The sequence below is a fragment of the Salvelinus fontinalis genome, chromosome 22, assembly GCF_029448725.1.
Source record: "Salvelinus fontinalis isolate EN_2023a chromosome 22, ASM2944872v1, whole genome shotgun sequence".
Classification (NCBI taxonomy): Eukaryota; Metazoa; Chordata; class Actinopteri; order Salmoniformes; family Salmonidae; genus Salvelinus; species Salvelinus fontinalis.
Genome location: NC_074686.1, coordinates 6,756,308 through 6,774,989, shown reverse-complemented (window position 1 = coordinate 6,774,989; position 18,682 = coordinate 6,756,308). Strand labels below are relative to the sequence as shown.

General features: G+C 43.0%; 1 pseudogene; it reads right to left on the bottom strand.

The window, feature by feature from the left end:
* Positions 1-6,577: 6,577 nt before the first annotated feature.
* LOC129819459 (prolyl endopeptidase-like) lies at positions 6,578-17,496 on the bottom strand (annotated as a pseudogene).
* Positions 17,497-18,682: the final 1,186 nt, after the last annotated feature.

Sequence of the window (18,682 nt, the reverse complement as noted above, 5' to 3'; positions counted from 1 at the left end):
CACATGGGGGGGGGGGGGGGGTGCAGGCATATACCTGTCAGAGACCAGGGTGGTAACCCTTCTGACCCCTATACCCTTCCCTAAGAGATGCAAATGAGCTCATCAGCCTTAACGAGGCCCAATCGGAGGTGTTTGCATGTCCCTGAAGGTCGGCGGGCAGGTTACAGAGCCAGCACTGGGACAGCTTGCCACTTCCTGTTGGCTAGGGTCAAAATCAAAGTTTATTGGTCGCGTACATATATTTGCAGATGTTATCGCAGATGAAGCGAAATGCTTGTGTTTCTAGCTCCAACCGTGCAGTAATAATACCTAGAAAACAATACGCACATAATTCAAAAGTAAAAATAAAGAAATTAAGAAATATCAGAATGAGCAATGTCAGAGTCCAGAATTTAAAATATACAGTGTCTTCGGAAACTATTCGAACCCCTTGACTTTTTCCACATTTAGTTGTGTCACTGGCCAAGTGGAATCATGATTTTAGACATTTTTGCTAATTAATTCAAAATGAAAAGCTGAAATGTCTTTGTTTTGGCAAGCCTACAATAGTTCAGGAGTGCTTAACATTTCATGTAAATTGCATGGACTCACTGTGTGCAAAAATAGTGTTTAACGTGATTTTTTATTGACTACCTCTTCTCTGTAGCCCCCCCACACAATTATCTGTACGGTCCCTCAGTTGAGCAGTGAATTTCAAACACAGGTTCAACCATAAAGACCGAGGAGGTTTTCCAATGCCTTGCAAAGAAGGGCACCTATTGGTACTATATGGGTAAAAATAAAAAAGAAGACATTGAATATCCTTTTGAGTTATACTTAACAAAAATATAAACGCAACATGTAAAAACTGTTGGTCCCATGTTTCACGAGCTGAAATAAAATATCACCGAATTTTTCCATACACACAAAAAGCTTATTTCTCTACAATTGTGAGCACAAATTTGTTTGCATCCCTGTTAGTGAGCATTTCTCCTTTGCCATGATAATCCATCCACTTGACAGGTGTGGCATATCAATAATCTGATTAAACGGCATGATCATTACACAGGTGCACCTTGTGCTGGGGGACAATGAAAGGCCTCTAAAATGTGCAGTTTTGTCACACCACACAATGCCACAGATGTCTAAAGTTGAGGGAGAATTGGCATGCTGATTGCAGGAATGTCCCCCAGAGCTGTTGCCAGAGTCGTGAATATTCATCTACCATAACGTCATTTTAGAGAATTTGGCAGTACGTCCAACCGGCCTCACAACCGCAGACCACACGTAACCATGCCAGCCTCGGACCTTCAAATCCTGCTTCTTCACATGCGGGATTGTCTGAGACCAGACAGCCGGACAGCTGGGGAGTATTTCTGTCTGTAATAAAGCCCTTTTTATGGGGAAGAACTTATTCTGATCGGCTGCCCAGTCATGTCAAATCCATAAATTAGGGCCTAACGAATTATTTAGGCCTGGTGGTAGCCAGCTAGTAACAGTGACTAAGGTTCAGGGCAGGGTACTGGGCAGAGGCCAGCTAGTGGTGCCTGTTTAACTCTGATGGCCTGGCAATAGAAGCTGTTTATCAGTCTCTCGGTCTCAGCTTTGATGCACCTGCAGTCTCCTCCTTCTAGATGGTAGCGGGGTGAACAGACTGTGGCTCGGGTGGCTGAGATCCTCGATGATCTTCTTGGCCTTCCTGTGACACCGAGTGCTGTAGATGTCCTGGAGGGCAGGCAGTGTGCTCCCGATGATGCGTTGGTCTGACGACACCACCCTCTGGAGGTGCAATTGCCTGGTACAGCAATTACGGACGGCGCAATTGCCGTACCAGGCGATGATACAGCCTGACAGGATGCTCTCAATGGTGCATCTGTAGAAGTCTGTGAGAGGCTTAGGGGCCAAGCCGAATTTCTTCAGCCTGCTGAGTTTGAAGAGACGCTATTGTGCCTTCACCACACTGTCTGTGTGAAGGGACCATTTCAGGTCGTCAGGGATGTGCATGCCGAGGAACTTGAAGCTTTTGACCCTCTCCACTGCGGCCCTGTCGATGTGGAAGTGCTCTCTCTGCTGTGTCCTGTAGTCAACGATCAGCTCCTTTGTTTTGTGGACGTTGAGGGGAGTGGTTATTTTCCAGGCACCACTCCACCAGGGCTCTCACCTCCTCCCTGTAGGCCGTCTCATCATTGTTTGTAATCAGACCTACCACTGTTGTCGTTGACAAACTTGATGATTGAGTTTGTGATGTGCGTGGCCACGCAGTCATGGGTGAACAGAGAGTACAGGATGGGCTGAGCACCTACCCCTGTGGGGCCCCAGTGTTGAGGATCAGCGTGGCGGAGGTGTTGCTGCTTACCTTCACCACTTGGGGTCGGCCCATCAGGAAGTCCAGGACCCAGTTGCACAGGGACAGGTTCAGACCCAGGGCTTAGTGATGAGCTTGGAGGACACTATGGTGTTGAAGGTGGAGCTGTTAAACACATTTAAAATCCACCTGCGCTTGTTAAACACATTTAAAACTAATAAGCTGAAAGACCTTGAAATGTGTCCATTTCAAAAGCAAAAAGCTTTAAGGCTATGATGGATGGCACAATAGAGCAAGGTATCCATTTTGTGTGTGTTTTTTTTGGGGGGGGGGGGGGGGGTAGTACTTTGATAAGACTCTCGTCAGTCATGGGTGAGGACTGTTCATAATTGTATTGGACAGCAAAGGTTGCACAGTCAGGAATTGAGGATCCAGAGCTATTTCGTTACAACATACTGCCACCTACTGGGTATAGAGGACAAGTGCATCCTATAAAAATAACGGAAGCCACCTTACCCACCAAAGAATTTCAATTAAAAGGAAAGAACGTGGGCGTTAAAAAAGTGCGAAATTGGCAGAACAATGGAAGAAATACAATTTGATTTAAAACATATTGATACTAAAGTTCGGCTTTGTTACAAAGTTGGTGTTTACGAGAAAAAATTTTTTTGACTGAAGTGAGTATAATTTTGTTCGTTTGTAGGTTTCATTTGTTTTGTTGTACGAATATATTTCTAAAGAGTCGGCAACACAGTACAGTAGCTTGTCAAACACCACCTGTATTCCCAGCGCAAATTACTCTCTTCCCTCATCCTCACGCCACTCTTTAAATGTCCCACCCTTCCCACATTCATTCTCCTAAACTCCTTTCGCCGAACATCCTCAATTTCTGCTAATCTCCCCGCTACGCTTTTCTCTCACCTTTCTCTAGCTCAGTGGTCACCAACCGGTCGATCTTCGAGGCATTCCTAAGTCAATCTTCAAGGCATTCCTGGTTGATCATCGAAATAAAGTCTTGCGCTTCTTTTACTGTTTATTCGTGTTGCGATGTTGAGAATGGGTACTCATGATTCAGAAGCCCTGCGCACCGGTTGCCATTTAAAATGTCTGAAGAGACGAACTCCGCAAACCGGCGGACCCGGAGATCTGTGGCTGAATAGTATGCGTATTGCGCTGGCCAATCGGATAGATCAAATCACCGGGACTACGGATTCCACGACCCCGGCCACAGCAAAGTTTGATACTACAGAACGTGATATTTCATAACATTTAAAACCATGCCGAGAGAGACTGTCAAAGAATAAAGAAAAGAGCTGCTGTTTTTATGAGCGAGTTCATGTCTACGTTTATTCAGCACTGTTTTTATTGAACACTATTACAAAACATAAAAACGCCAGTCACCCTACAGAGGGATTCTGCAACTTCGGGCATTTGGGCTCTGCACGTAGACAATGTCATTTCCATCATGTCATTAAACATCCATTTTAGTTGAAAATGAAATCATACAATTTATTTAAAACACATGTGCACATTAATTAATTAATTGAACATTAAGTGATTTAAGGTTTTCCTAATAATAATTCAACCCGACCCCTGAATCTATAAACTTGCCTTTGTGACTTCTGAAAACATTTATGTATCATGAAAAATAAAATATTTCCACCCAACCTTTTTATGATAACAACCATATGATTTCGATATCTAAAAGAAATCGTTCAATGTAAATTATACATAGTGTACTCATTTACCTCAAATATGGGTGTGGTAGAAAGGACATCTATGTAAAAAAAAAAAAAAAAAAGTAAAAACAATATTTTATTGCAAACATTTTAAACAACAACCACTGTTAGACATTTAATTAATATAAGACAAAGTAAGATTCCAAAAGTAGCCGATGGGCAGAGCTCAAGGAAGTAGGCCTGTGTTTTTGAGAGATGGGCCCAGATAGCAGAGGGGTCATAGAAGAGCTCAGTGAGCAAACTGAAACTGTATCATTTGTGGTATATCCAACACGGGTGTGGAGGGTCACCTGCTTGTGAGAATCATCAAAGTGAACTGCCTGTATTTCACTGGCGTATTTACACAGTGCAAAGTCAATATGCACTATGATCTCCTCTTTTCGGCAGATTCTCTTTTAATTCTCTCAGCTTGGAGTATTGGTGTCAAATGTTGTATCGGTGTTTCCCCAACTTCTCTTTCAATACCTTGGAGAAGTCCTCCAGTAGAATCTGTAGTGTGCCACACACCTTTTCTTTTACCGTCAAATGTACAGTGAACTTCTCCACGTTTCCCTCTTTGTTTTTCTTCTCTCTCTCTCTTTAGCTTTGTTTTTCCACTCAAACCACCATGTCTGCTCACCGGCGTCAAAGTCAGATGTTTAAGCTCTTTTGCTTGGCGAAGGGAGCACTCTGGGTACATGCCCTCTTTCTTCAGTTCCTCACAGCACGACGACTCAATAAGGTTCTCAGTGTTGCTGCAGCTGATCACTTTGTGATACTGTAGTTTTCTGCCATGAACTGGAGGTTCCCCTGGGTTTGCAGAGGCGTGTGTCCCTGTCCTGGACTGTTGTCTTGACAACCCAAACAGGACGTATTTGCAGAATTCATAGTGGGACATTTGGATCTCTGAATATTCCCTCTTAAACTTCTGATAAAGGTTCTGAATTGTGTCGTTCAAGAAGCGCTTCTGCTTTTTCTTCTTGTTCCTCGTTAGTGTGTCCTTTTCCCCTGTTGTTGCTCTGCTGTTGAAATCACGTTCATAGAATCTAGTGATTTTCTCCTCTGTGGCTGTGCTAATTCTGTTACACTACTTTTTCCTGTAGTATCGAATTCTTGTTGGCCTGTTTTCATTTGCCCTCATTGCTTTTGCTGAAAATCCAAATTCTCAGTTTGTGGCTTTGACTTTGGACTCTGTTATAATCTCCACCCGGCACAGCCAGAAGAGGACTGGCCACCCCTCATAGCCTGGTTTCTCTCTAGGTTTCTTCCTAGGTTTTGGCCTTTCTAGGGAGTTTTTCCTAGCCACCGTGCTTCTACACCTGCATTGCTTGCTGTTTTGGGGTTTTAGGCTGGGTTTCTGTACAGCAGTTTGATATATCAGCTGATGTAAGAAGGGCTATATAAATACATTTGATTTTGATTTTGATTTGACCGGGCCATACTTTCTCAGGATGTTGCCTCTGAACATTTTTGAAGCCACTTGTTTGTCCTTGGCACTGCACATGTTTTGCTACTTTTGCTTTAACTCTGCAATGAAGGCATTTTGAAACAATGAAATCCTCAAGTTCTTCGGGGGGTTCCCTTCATTTGCTGTTTTGTCTTTGGGGAATCTTCTCTCCATTTTCAGTCAATCATACCTTTTTTGTATTTCTCAGCTTTCCGTAAAGCATTATCAAGTTGGACATTTGTCATGCAAAGATCTCTGTATGTTTTTGAGCGACCTCTTCCAACCTTTTTCCTTCCAGCAAGTATTCAACTTCTCAGTCCTGTTGCAGACAACGAGGAAGGGGTATAAGGGCGTGTATCAGGGGCAGGTAAGTTAGGAGCAGGTATGTTGGCTTCATGTTCTGGCTGCAAGTTATCTGGTAACTGAGGTGGTGTTTCCTGATAGGTCGGTCTCCATTGCAACTGTTCTCTTTAAAGTCTGTCTTCTATTCCATTGGTTGCATTTCCATTGCCTTCTCTTGCTTCTTTGTTCTCGCTTTGTAACTCAGAGATAGATTTCACTTCTCCCTTCTCTTTTTTCTTCCAGTATCTCTTCCTGCCTTTTTGCAGATGTTCCTGGAATCGTATAGGATAATTTTTTATTTTGTTTCTACAGTATGTCTGTGACCTCAGTGCTGTTTTATGTGGCATCTTCTAAAAACAAAGAGAAATACTACTTAGTTTTCAACTTGTGCACACCTTGGAACATTTTCTAGATTCAAATAATTTAAAATATGATTAAATAAGCCTAACGTATAAACTAATAACAGAAATAATGTGTCATTGCCACCACATTCTGTCATTTATTTCCGCCACAGTTAGGTTTGATGGAAATTACTGATGGAAATAAGGCTTCTAGTTTTTGGAGGAAAAATTACAGGCTGTTCAGCATGCTTTGGCTAGTATTACAACTAACATATAGTTTACACCAAATACATAAATATACACATTCTTACAAAATTCTACCACAAATTAAAGAAATTGTAGCCTGTTTGGAAATGACTGACATATTTTTCTTCAACTTCTGGACATCACATCTGGAACAACTGTTCGCTGCAGCCATGTGCTTCAGAGTCACAATACGTTTCCATGGTAACTAAATTCACATTCTCTTGAGTAAACTTTATTCATGAGGAATTTGTCCTCTGATGGAAATGTCACCACTACCAAAAGACAGGTATATTTGGTGTAAAAAAAAAACAATAAAGGACATACTCACAAATATTGACATAGATTTAATTTAATTTACTCTTTTTTTATAGAAGATAACATAATGTGTAATTATTTCTGCTTTCTCATAGAAAAACATAGCAGAACCTCAAAAGCCTGGGTTGGGGACAAGGGCAAAACAGTGATATTCGAGGTATAAAAGTAGCAAAATAAGTTGATAGAGAGGTGTTAAAAAATTCTGGGGTGATTGTAGTGTGAACTTAACAAACAAATGACCTTTAAATTTTATTTTTGAAATAAAATCCTAAACATTTACCCCGAGGACATAGAAGTGCAAGTAGTTACAGAATCACCCTACAATGAGGACCCAGGTGTATTGATATATCTGCGTCTTTCTAACTGTTAGCAGCTCGTCGCGTCTATTTGAATTCATATTGAGGAATATTTCACTTTCTTTGGTCATAGGAACAACATACATTTGTGCATGAGGCAGATGTTGTGCGACTCGAGTTTCGCCATCAGGTGGAAGACTGTGTCCCCTCTCTGGTCAGTCTCACCAGAGGAAAGAAAGGAGAGAGCAGGGACAGTGAGAGGCAGACCCTCTGCTGCTCTCTCCCTCCCTTCTGATGACGTTCAAAACAACTTGCAACTCGGAAATCTCTGACTTCCGTGTGTTCAAGACAACTGGGAACTTGGGGGAAAAAATTGATCCGAATGGGAAAAATAGTTTGGAGTGGTCATCCAAGTCGGAAACTCACACATCTTTCTAGAACTCCGACCTGAAGATCACTCATTGACCTCGTTTATTTCAGAGAACCCAGTTGTCTTGAAAGCACCATGACCATGAGATTCAGGTCCCATCAATCCAGTAAAATGAAAAAGCAAATTATTCGCAAATTATTTCAATTTATGCTCGCACTTGCAAGCTTTGCCTCGCAAGTGCTACACCAACTGACCTATTCTATTATCAAAGCTTGAGTTTTGTTTAAATATAATATGGTCTGAGAAGAACAATATTAGCAGGCCAGGCATATAGCCAATATGCAGTGATAATGTATTAGGCCTACTGCACAAACCTCATTCCTACAGAACTGTTTTTATTAGGTTAATGTTACATTTTTTAAGTCAGGTTTTAAAATAAATCTGAGCGGTAGATCTCGGCTTGCTTTTTGACTACGAAAGTGATCTTGACTCAGAAAAGTTTGGCGACCACTGCTCTAGCTCTTCACTCCCCTCTCTTCCTCCTCACTCTCTCCAGCTCAGCCCCAGTGTCTGAGCGATTAAGGAGAAGATGTGCGTATCCTCCAGGATTGCCTTAGTGGTAGGCTTTCCTGCCCCGTGCCCACTGCGGGTGTCTACCCGGACCATAAGAGGCTGGGCCTGCCCGGGGCTGTTGCCCACACCGTGCTGCAGTGTGGCACAGTACTTCAGAGTGTGGAGGGGCACCACCCGGTCGTCATGGTCACCACTCAGTAGTAGCATGGCAGGATAGGCAGCGCCAATGTGAGGTGGAGGGGGGAGGTTGTGGAGAGGGGAGTACCTGAGGGTGAGTGGAGAGAGAGAGAGAATTGAGTTCTACCAAATATTTATTGTACAAATTACATGCAGGGCTACAATGTGGCGTCCAATGCATTTGTGTTTATGTTCAGTATGTCTAGTATGTTTAGTGTGTGTGTGTGTGATTTGAGTATGCCAGACTTACTTGATGAGCCATTTGAACTACTCAGGGTGGTCTGCACAGCCGTAGTCAGTGGTCCAGGCGTGGCCGATGGTAAACTTGTGGAACTTGAGCATGTCCATCACCCCAACCTTAGCCACAGCAGAGCGAAACAGGTCTGGACACTGATTCACACACGCCGCTGGGTTTGAAAGTGTGTGTGTGTGTGTGTGTGTGTGTGAGAGAGAGAGATAGAAAGACATGTCTTACACTTGCTATATGATTAATGACACTTCTAAAACATACCCGACTCACTCTTTGGCAAGTACACACACACACACACACACACACACACACACACACACACACACACACACACACACACACACACACACACACACACACACACACACACACACACACACACACACACACACACACACACACACACACACACACCAACATCCAATCTTTCCTAAATGGCCATAGACACCAGTAGGATAGTAAGACGTTTGCCTGCCGACAGTACTTAGCACCTCTGAACAGTGTGACTGGCTCATACATACGAAAAAAATCCCTATTATTATTATTCTTTTTTAAATTAAATAAAAACCTCCACGTGGGGGTTTGTGCTCTCTGATTGGCTCAAAGTGAAGTTGTTTGCCACTGACAAGCAATCGGTAAGTTCATCACCACCGGGTCGGCATGCAACAGGTACCGCTTTTGTTCTTGCAAGAGAAGGAACAGGTGTGATTAAATACCTATCTGCAGTCTATCGGTTGTGAGGTTCTCGATGCGTTTCATGAGAGAGAGAGAGAGACCTGTCTTACACTCAAACATACCCGAATCACTCTTTGACAAGCACACACACACACACACACACACACACACACACACACACACACACACACACACACACACACACACACACACACACACACACACACACACACACACATCACTCTTTGACAAGCACACACACACACACACACACACACACACACACACACACACACACACACACACTAAAGCAACACCCAATCTTTCCTAAATAGCCACTTAAAATAAGGAAGTACTCTTCAGTTGGATTTGTACAATGCAATATGCTTGGCAGTCTTTTTAAATGATGTAGCTAACTACTGTTTAATGTGCTGTGTAATCACTGAATTAATTGTAGCTAAGTAGATAACACTTTTTGATGGACTTTACATTAACAATTATACTGAAGATATAAAACATTTAAAGAGAATGCGGTTATGATTGACCGAACTAGGAGACAATTTAGAAAGATGGCCTTTTAAACGCCATCCCCTCTCCATACCTACGAGCAGTCCCCCGTTGGAGGCTCCGTTGATGGCTATGTGGTTGGCTGTGGTGTAGTTCTCCTGGATCAGATACTCTGCTGCACACCGGAAGTCATCAAAGCAATTCTGCTTGTTCCCCAGGGCACCACCTAGACAGAAGAAGGAATTCAACTCTAGACGGGATACTGCCATAGTCCATAGATAACATGCCATTTAGCAGACACTTTTGCGCACTATCCTGGCCTTGCAAGCGCCATGCTCTGACAACTGAGCTACAGAGAGACTGGGTCCGAGTATCAATAGTCATAGCTACAATAGTTTCCATTGCTCATCGTACCCCCCCCCCCCCCCCCCCCCCCCCAAGCATAACAGGTGAAGGCAAAACAGTGGAAAGCTGTGCTAGTGAATATAAAACCAGCCCATAGGTTTAACATACTGTTGCTTTATTTAACCTATTTCTATGCGTCTTTAGGTGGGGAAGATACAGTACCTCTGTGCCAGGTCTGTCTGTACTCCCCTCCTCCTCTGATGTTGGCTACAGCCAGGATTCCCCCCAGGTGTCTGACAAACAGCAGGTACAGAACCCTGACAGAGCGAGAGAGACAGCGAGGGGAGGGATGATGGACAGGTGTCACTCAAATCACACCGACTCAGAATACAGATCACTCGGATGAATTCTATACTTGTGAACTCCTGGAGGGGAAAGATACATAATGTTCTGTTGGAGGTCCATGTGTTGGGATACTAACTTGTAGTGTGGTTGGATAGAGTGCTCAAAGCCTCCGTATCCGTACAGGAAGACAGGATGTGATCCGTCCTTCTTAAGACCCCGGGCGTGCACCAGGAACGTGGGGATTTTAGTTCCATCCTTACTGGAGTAAAACACCTGAAACACGCAGAAATGTTGTCATACTGAGTGTCAAGATACTGTTTTTACTGTAAGTAGTTGTAATCTGCTGTTGTCTTTCCGGGTTGGTTTCATAGTCCTCCTGTTGGATACCCTTCACATCCACCTGTCTGAACACTGTGGGTTCTGGAGACGCCTGGCTCAGGTCCCAGTGGTAGATCACACCTGGGAGAGACACGACACATAGGGGTTAGAGGTCCTGTAGAGGTCAAAGGTTATAGATAATAAGGACGTTGGCAGGGAGGGCACCCAAACCGTAGTATTGAAAGCTAGTCTTCCTTTGTGTTGAATGTAAGCCACTCCATACTAACAGTGCGAATATTAACCCTAACGAATCATAATTAAGTGAAAAGACAAGGAGGTGTAAACACATCAGGTTATGACAATGAAAATCCCACATCCTCTTCATGTCTAACACCACAAAATAAGTTGACTATCCCCTAGGAGACAGTCCAGTACCTGGCGTGGTGAAGAAGGTGAACTTGTAGAAGAAGTCAGAGTGTTTCTTCTTACAGCTGAGGCCCACCACAGTGCCCACGTCCAGAGGCAGATCTCTGACCAGACCACCAGTGGACAGCTCATACAACTGCAAGATGTCCTTCACGTCATGGACATAGTTGACCAGCAGGTGGAGCTGGTTCACACAGGCCACGGAGCCTATAAGGAAGACAGGGATTTCTTACGTGTAGGCTACTTGGGTTCCTTCTGAGCATATCAACACGTCTAGAATCAGTTATTTCTGTTTAAAACTTAAACCATTGGCAGCTAAATAATGAAACTGGCCTTGGATTATAAGTAAGGCATAACACACCAATAACCGGACATATATAGGATCCAATTTCATGGCAAATTATTGCAAGGGGGATGCAATTTCTGTTTTGTTTATTTTAGACTTTGTCTAAGATACAGCAACTACACCGGATATTCTAGTATAGGGAGTTCAACCAAAATGAAGAAGTGCAATGCTAGTAAGTCAAGTCGAGTATAAATAGAACAAATTTCAATAATGTAGCTTGAATTTGCTGATTTCCAAGAGTGTGTGTGTGTGTACAGCACATGCTGTTAACATTATACTCATGTGTGTGTATTGTTCTATGAATGGAGAGAGAGAGAGAGAGCCACACACCCACGGCCCTTAATACACTGAGCACACATCGCAAACCACCTGGTAGAATCTCCTAAAACCTCCAAAGCACACCCTCAACCACAGATACGGCAGCAAACATCTGTGGCCCCACTTCCAGTACTGATTAAAATCTCTCAGTTAACAGAATGATAGGCAGATGACATACCACTGCTCTAATGATATTAGTCAATATGGTACCAATATGGTTTGGTGAAGAACATCCTTGTGGTATGTAAAAGAGATAAACTTTAAATGAGAAGTAACTCACATATGACCTGTTCCTGCCCGACGACATTGAATACGCGTGCTAGATCTTACAATGCCTGGAAGTATCTTATGAACTAGGGCTGACAAAATTGCTTGCTACGTCACAAACATCTTGCAGGTGATAGATTTTAAAACGTGATTCGTTGAGACAAAGTTCCCGTACTTGCAAAGTTGAATGCTATGACGAAAGTGGGTTAACCAAGACCAAGAAGTTCCCACTCACTGTGGTTGATAGACTGACACATAGACATTCAAATCTAAAAAGTGAAACTTGGCAAGTAGCCTGACCATACTAAACTTATTTTAGCTTCTTTAGTCCAGCGGTCTCCAACCCTGTTCCTGGATACTCACACAGAAACTCACATTTTAGTTTCAGCCCAACACGAAAAACACATTTGGCTTATCACCATCATCATGATTAGGTCATTAGGTCATATCAGTTGTTTTAGTGGTGGGCTGGAACAAAATCCTGCACACCCTGTAGCTCTCCAGAACCAGGGTTGGATACCACTGCTCAGGTTTCTCTTACCCAGGACGTCCTTGTCGTGCTGGGGTACAAGGGTCCTCCGGTGCTCCTTGTCTGGTTTCTCCAGGTCAATGTTGAAGGTGAACACACTGCCCTCGTTGGTGACGTAAGAGTACTGCGCCTCAAAGTTGTCCACCAGCTTCACCCAAGGCAGCAGGCCTATAAGTACAGATGCAGTCAAATATATTGGCACACATGCAATATACAAGCGAGTGCAATGGAGCAGAAAGTAGTTGAATGGCTATATTTACCCTGTAGGAAACTTACCACAGGTGAGATAAAGTACGAGTAAATGACAATCCCTTTCCTCCAACCACATTAACTTTAGAATAATTTAGTACAGGCCAGTTTTTACTTTGAAGTGAAAAATCTCATTCAGTTTTGATTTATTTTTCTTGGTCCTGTGCAGTTGGAAATCAAATACCAAATGTTTTACATTTATTTTGGAAGAAATAGTGAATCGTGCAAATATATTTGACTGCATCTGTACAGGACAATGAGAGCTAGTATTGAGACACACCTATGATGTCAGGTATTCATACAGGGTCTGATTAAAATGGTAGGGACAGACCTGTGATGGGTAGCTTCTCCAGGTCACAGTACCACAGCTGGTTGACTGGCTCACAGCCCTCTGTGATGTTGAGCACTGCATACCTGCCGTCAGCCGACACCTGGAGAGAGCGAGAGAGAAGGAAGATGGAGAGACAGAGAGAGTAAGATTGTGAGAGAGGGGGACAAGGAGGGTGAGTGAGAAATACAAATGATTTGACGCTTTAGTACTAGCTGATGCTATCCCTACATTAACAATGCAAGTCATTACTTAAACTGAGATCAAAAGATCGATCCGGGATTGAGAAAGAGTCAAACAAGGTGGAGGAGAGAAGTGAGGGAGATGAGAGAAAGAGTGACAGTGTAATAGCAGTAGATTCATATGGAGAATGTGGTGGACAACAGGTGAGAAATGTAAAGAAAAAACAATCTCCTTAAACTCACTGTTACTCCACTGTGCCATTTTGGATGGTCAGGAAACTCAGCCACCAGGATGTCCTCTGATTGGTTGGTGTCGATCACATGGTAGTAGAGTTTCTGATTGAGGATGGATGTGGTCTCTGTGCCTGTGGAGCAATGCAGAAAGATGTGTGTTTTTCAACGTGTCTGTGCACTTGTACAGTAGGTACAGTGCATTCAGAAAGTATTCAGACCCCTTCCCTTTTTCCACATTTTGTTACGTTACAGCTTTATTCTGAAATGGGTAAAAAAATAAAAAATCCTCATCAATCTACACACAATACCCCATAATGGCAAAGTGAAAACAGGTTTTAAGAAATGTTTGCAAATGTATTAAAATTAAAAAACTAGTTATTGACATAACTATTCAGGCCCTTTGTTTTCAGACTCGAAATTGAGTTCAGGTGCATCCTGTTTCGAATGATCATTCTTGCGATGTTTCTTTCTACAACTTGGAGACCACCTATGGTAAATTCAATTGATTGGGCATGATTTGGAAGGGCACACACCTGTCTATATAAAAAGGTCCCACAGTTGACAATGCATGTCAAAGAAAAAGATAAGCCATGAAGTCGAAGGAATTGTCCATTGAGTTCCGAGACAGGATCGTATAAGAGGCACAGATCTGGGGAAGGGTACCAAAAAATGTCTGCAGCATTGAAGGTCCCCAATAAGACAGTGGCCTCCATCATTCTTAAATGGAAGAAGTTTGGAACCACCAAGACTTTTCCTAGAGCTGGCCGCCCGGCCAAACTGAGCAGTTGGGGGAGAAGGGCCTTGGTCAGGGAAGTGAACAAGAACCCGATGGTTTCTCTGACAGAGCTCTAGAGTTCCTCTGTGAAGATGGGAGAACCTTCCAGAAGGACAATGATCTTTGCAGCACTCTACCAATCAGGCCTTTATGGTAGAGTGGCCAGATGGAAGCCACTCCTCAGTAAAAGGCACATGACAGCCTGCTTGGAGTTTGCCAAAAGGCACCTAAAGGACTCTCAGACCAAAAGAAACAAGATTCTCTGGTCTGATGAAACCAAGATTGAACACTTTGGTCTGAATGCCAAGCGACACGTCTGGAGGAAACCTAGCATTATTCCTAGGGTGAAGCATGGTGGTGGCGGCATCATCCTGTGGGAATGGTTTTCAGAGCTAGGGACAGGGAGACTAGTCCGGATCGAGGGAAAGATGAACGGAGCAAAGTACAGAGAGATCCTTGATGAAAACCTGCTCCAGAGCGCTCAGGACCTCAGACTGGGGCGAAGGTTCACCTTCCAACAGGACAATGACCCTAAGCACACAGCCAAGACAACGCCGGAGGTGGCTTCGGGACAAGTCTCTGAATGTCCTTGAGTGGCCCAGCCAGAGCCCGGACTTGAACCCGATTGAACATCTCTGGAAAAACTTGACAGAGCTTGAGAGGATCTGCAGAGAAGAATGGGAGCAACTCCCCAAATACAGGTGTGCCAAGCTTGTAGCGTCATACCCAAGAAGACTCAAGGCTGTAATCACTGCCAAAGGTGCTTCAACAAAGTATTGAGTAAAGGGTCTGAATTCCTATGTAAAAGTGATATTTCAGTTTTTGCTTTGTCATTATGGGGTATTGTGTGGGGCGCTTGTCAGAGGAGTGATCAGGAAAAACTATTTAATACATTTTAGAATAAGGCTGTAACGTAACAAAGTGCAAAAAGTCAAGATGTCTGAATACTTTCTGAATGCACTGTATATTATGTTCTACTGTATACAGTAGATTTCATGTGTGTGTGTGTCTGTGTGTCTCACCATCAGCCTTGCCGTCCTGCCAGGGGTAACAATTATAAAACACTCCACGGGCATTGTGGGTCCAGGCCAGGCAGCTGAACTTCACCCTGTCCAGGACATCAGGCAGCGTCATGAAGTCATCAGCCTTCAGGAAGTGCACCGTCACCCAGTCGGAGCCACTGGAGCTCAGGCCATAAGCAAAGTACTCACACTCCTCTGACAAGCGCCCCACTGAAAGGAGAAGGAGAGCGAGGCAAGGAGAGAGGAAAAGGAAAAATAGATATTACATTGTGTGATAATGTAATAATGTATCATGTAAAGTGGGCCTATCATTTGTGTTTTTTAGCAATATACTCCACCTTTGTCACAGCAATAAAATGTAATAACAGAATAGAAATGTCAATTGCTTGACAAGAGAGGAGGAGGAATTGTGAGGACTCAGGGTTGAGACATACACAGAAACACACTATAAAACGTTGTATTACAGGAATCAGCTCACTCTTCAAGGCTACAGTCCCATCCGCAGACAGTGTGTTTGGGTCAAAGAAGACTGTGGCCGGTCCGTCCAGAGAGTCCTGCACGTAGAGAGCATCCTGGTTCTGCAGGCCCTGGTTATGGTTCTGGTTCTGCAGGCCCTGGTTATGGAAGTAGAAATACCTGTGGACCGAGGAAACTAGTTATATTTGTTCTACCATGGAGAGCATCAGACACACATGCAGTGCCTTCAGAAAGTATAACCCTTGATTTATTCCACATTTTGTTATGTTACAGCCTGAATTTAAAAAATGAAATAGACACATTATGACAAAGTGAAAACAATCTTAGAAATGTTAGCAGGTGTATTGAAAATGAAATTCTGAAAACTCATCTACGTAAGTATTCACACCCGAGTCAATACTTTGTAGAAGCACCGTTGGCGGTGATTACAGCTTTGAGTCATCTTGGGTGTGTATGTCTGTACCAGCTTTGCACATCTGGATTTGCAGATTTTCTCAAGCTCTTACGTTAGATGGGAGCAGCAATCTTCAAGTCTTTCTACAGATTTTCAATGGGATTCAAGTCTGGGCTTTGGCTGGGCCACTCAAGGACTTTCACATTCTTGTTCTGAAGCCATTCCAGCATTTATTTGACTGTATGCTTGGGGTCATTGTCCTGTTGGAATGTAAATCTTTGCCCCAGTCTAAGGTAGCTTGCACTCTGAAGCAGGTTCTCGTCAAGGATTTTCCTGCATTTGGCTCCATTCATTGTTCCCTCTAGCCCTACCAGTCTTCCAGTCCCTGCCACTGAAAAACATCCCCATAGCATGATGCTGCCACCACCATGCTTCACGGTAGGTTTGGTGTTAGACAGGTGATGCCTGGTTTTCTCTAGACATTTTTTATTTTATTTTATTTTACCGTTATTTTACCAGGTAAGTTGACTGAGAACACGTTCTCATTTGCAGCAACGACCTGGGGAATAGTTACAGGGGAGAGGACATAGCGGTTTGCGTTGTCGTCTCATCAGACCACAGAATCTTTTGCCTTATGCTCGCAGTCTTTCACATGCCTTTTTGCAAACTCCAGGCGTGCCGTTATGTGCCTTTTTCTCAGGAGTTGCTTCAGTCGGCCCACTCACCTATAAAGCCCAGATTGGTGAAGTGCTGTAGAGACTGTTGTTCTTCTGGCAGGTACTCCCATCTCAACCAAAGAACTCTGTCATTCCGTCAGTGGTCAATGGGTTCTTGGTCTCCTCCCTGACCATGGTCCTTCTTTCCCGGTTGCTCAGTTTGGTCAGAAAGCCAGCTTTAGGGAGAGTCTGGGTAGTGCCAAAGCTGAGGAGTAAGTTTCACACATGCAGGTATTGCATAGTTATCTCTTTTCGTGCATTTTCTTGGAAATAAGTGTGCAGGCTTTTGTTCCAGCTCAGCACTGAATCCTTTTGATTAGTCCTTAAACTGCTTTCTAACCGGTTTCCTCTCTTGTAGGGGCAGCTGTATTTTAGTTCCTAATCTGTTTATTTCACATAGAGAACGATAGAGGCCTTTAGTGGGCAAAAGGCCATATGAGCATGGACAGAACCATGGAGGACTTCCACCATTTTAATGTAGTCAACTGGGTGGGACTTCCAACTTCATTGGCTGATCCCTCCTGGTGACAGAGATGAGTCCTCTATCTCTATGTGGTTTCCTCTCTTGTAGGAGCAGTTGTAGTGATGGCTTTCTGAAGGCTTTGGTGCTTTCACCAAATTGTGCCAAAAAACGGTTGATTACCTGGAGCAGTTGGAAATCTCGCTGATGGCACCACGCTCCATGTGCTTTCCTAAAACGCAGCTAAAAACCACGCCGCGCTCACAGGAAAACACACTGCACCTCCAAATTCGCTCCATTAATTAAAATCACAATTTAACCATCTATTTTGTGACTACCTGGACCTACCAATTTCTTTTTAAGTATTGAAACCAAACCATATGGATTTGAATGAAAATGATTTGAATAAGCATGAAAATGTGACTGTAAGAAGCGGACATAATTTCAAAATAGGCTACATGTCATATTAAACAGCATATAAACAATCTAAATAGGTCAGGAGCCAGACAGGGAGCGTAAGAAGGAACGATAATTAATTATTTAGGCTATATTATTGCAATTATTTCAAGGCTATAGCAAGTGGTGTAAAGTACTTAAGTAAAAATACTTGAAAGTACTACTTGAGTAGTTTTTTTGGGGTATCTGTACTTTACTATTTGTTTTTTACAGTCTTTTACTTTACTAAATTCCTAAAGAAAACGTGTATACTTTTTACTCAATACATTTTCCTTGACACCTAAAAGTACTTGTTACATTTTGAATGCTTTGCAGGAAATTCACACACTTATCAAGAGAACATCCCTGGTCATCCCTACTGCCTCTGATCTGACGGACTCACTAAACACATGTTTCGTCCGTAAATTAAAATAAAATAAGAAAATGAGGCCTTCTGGTTTGCTTAATATAAGGAATTTTATATTATTTACACTTTTTTTCTTTGGATACTTAAGTATATTTTAGCAATTACATTTACTTTTGATACTTAAGTATATTTCAGACCAAATACTTTTAGACTTTTACTCAAGTAGTATTTTACTAGGTGACTTTCACTTTTACTTGAGTCATTTTCTATTAAGGTTTCTTTACTTTTACTCAAGTATGAGAATAGGGTACTTTATCCACCACTGGCTATAGCCTACAAAGAAATACATTGTGAAGCATTTGCGAGTGCGAGACAATAGGCTGGTAGGGACATAAATCCCTCAGCATTTAAACAACATTTCGTTATATTAAATCATTATAGTCTATAACATGCGCAAATATTTTATTTATTTAACTAGGCAAGTCAGTTAAGAACAAATTCTTATTTACAGTGACGGCCAAACCCTAACGACGCTGGGCCAATTGTGCGCCGCCCTTTGGAACGCCGAAATACGGCCAGTTTTGATACAGCCTGGAATCGAACCAGGG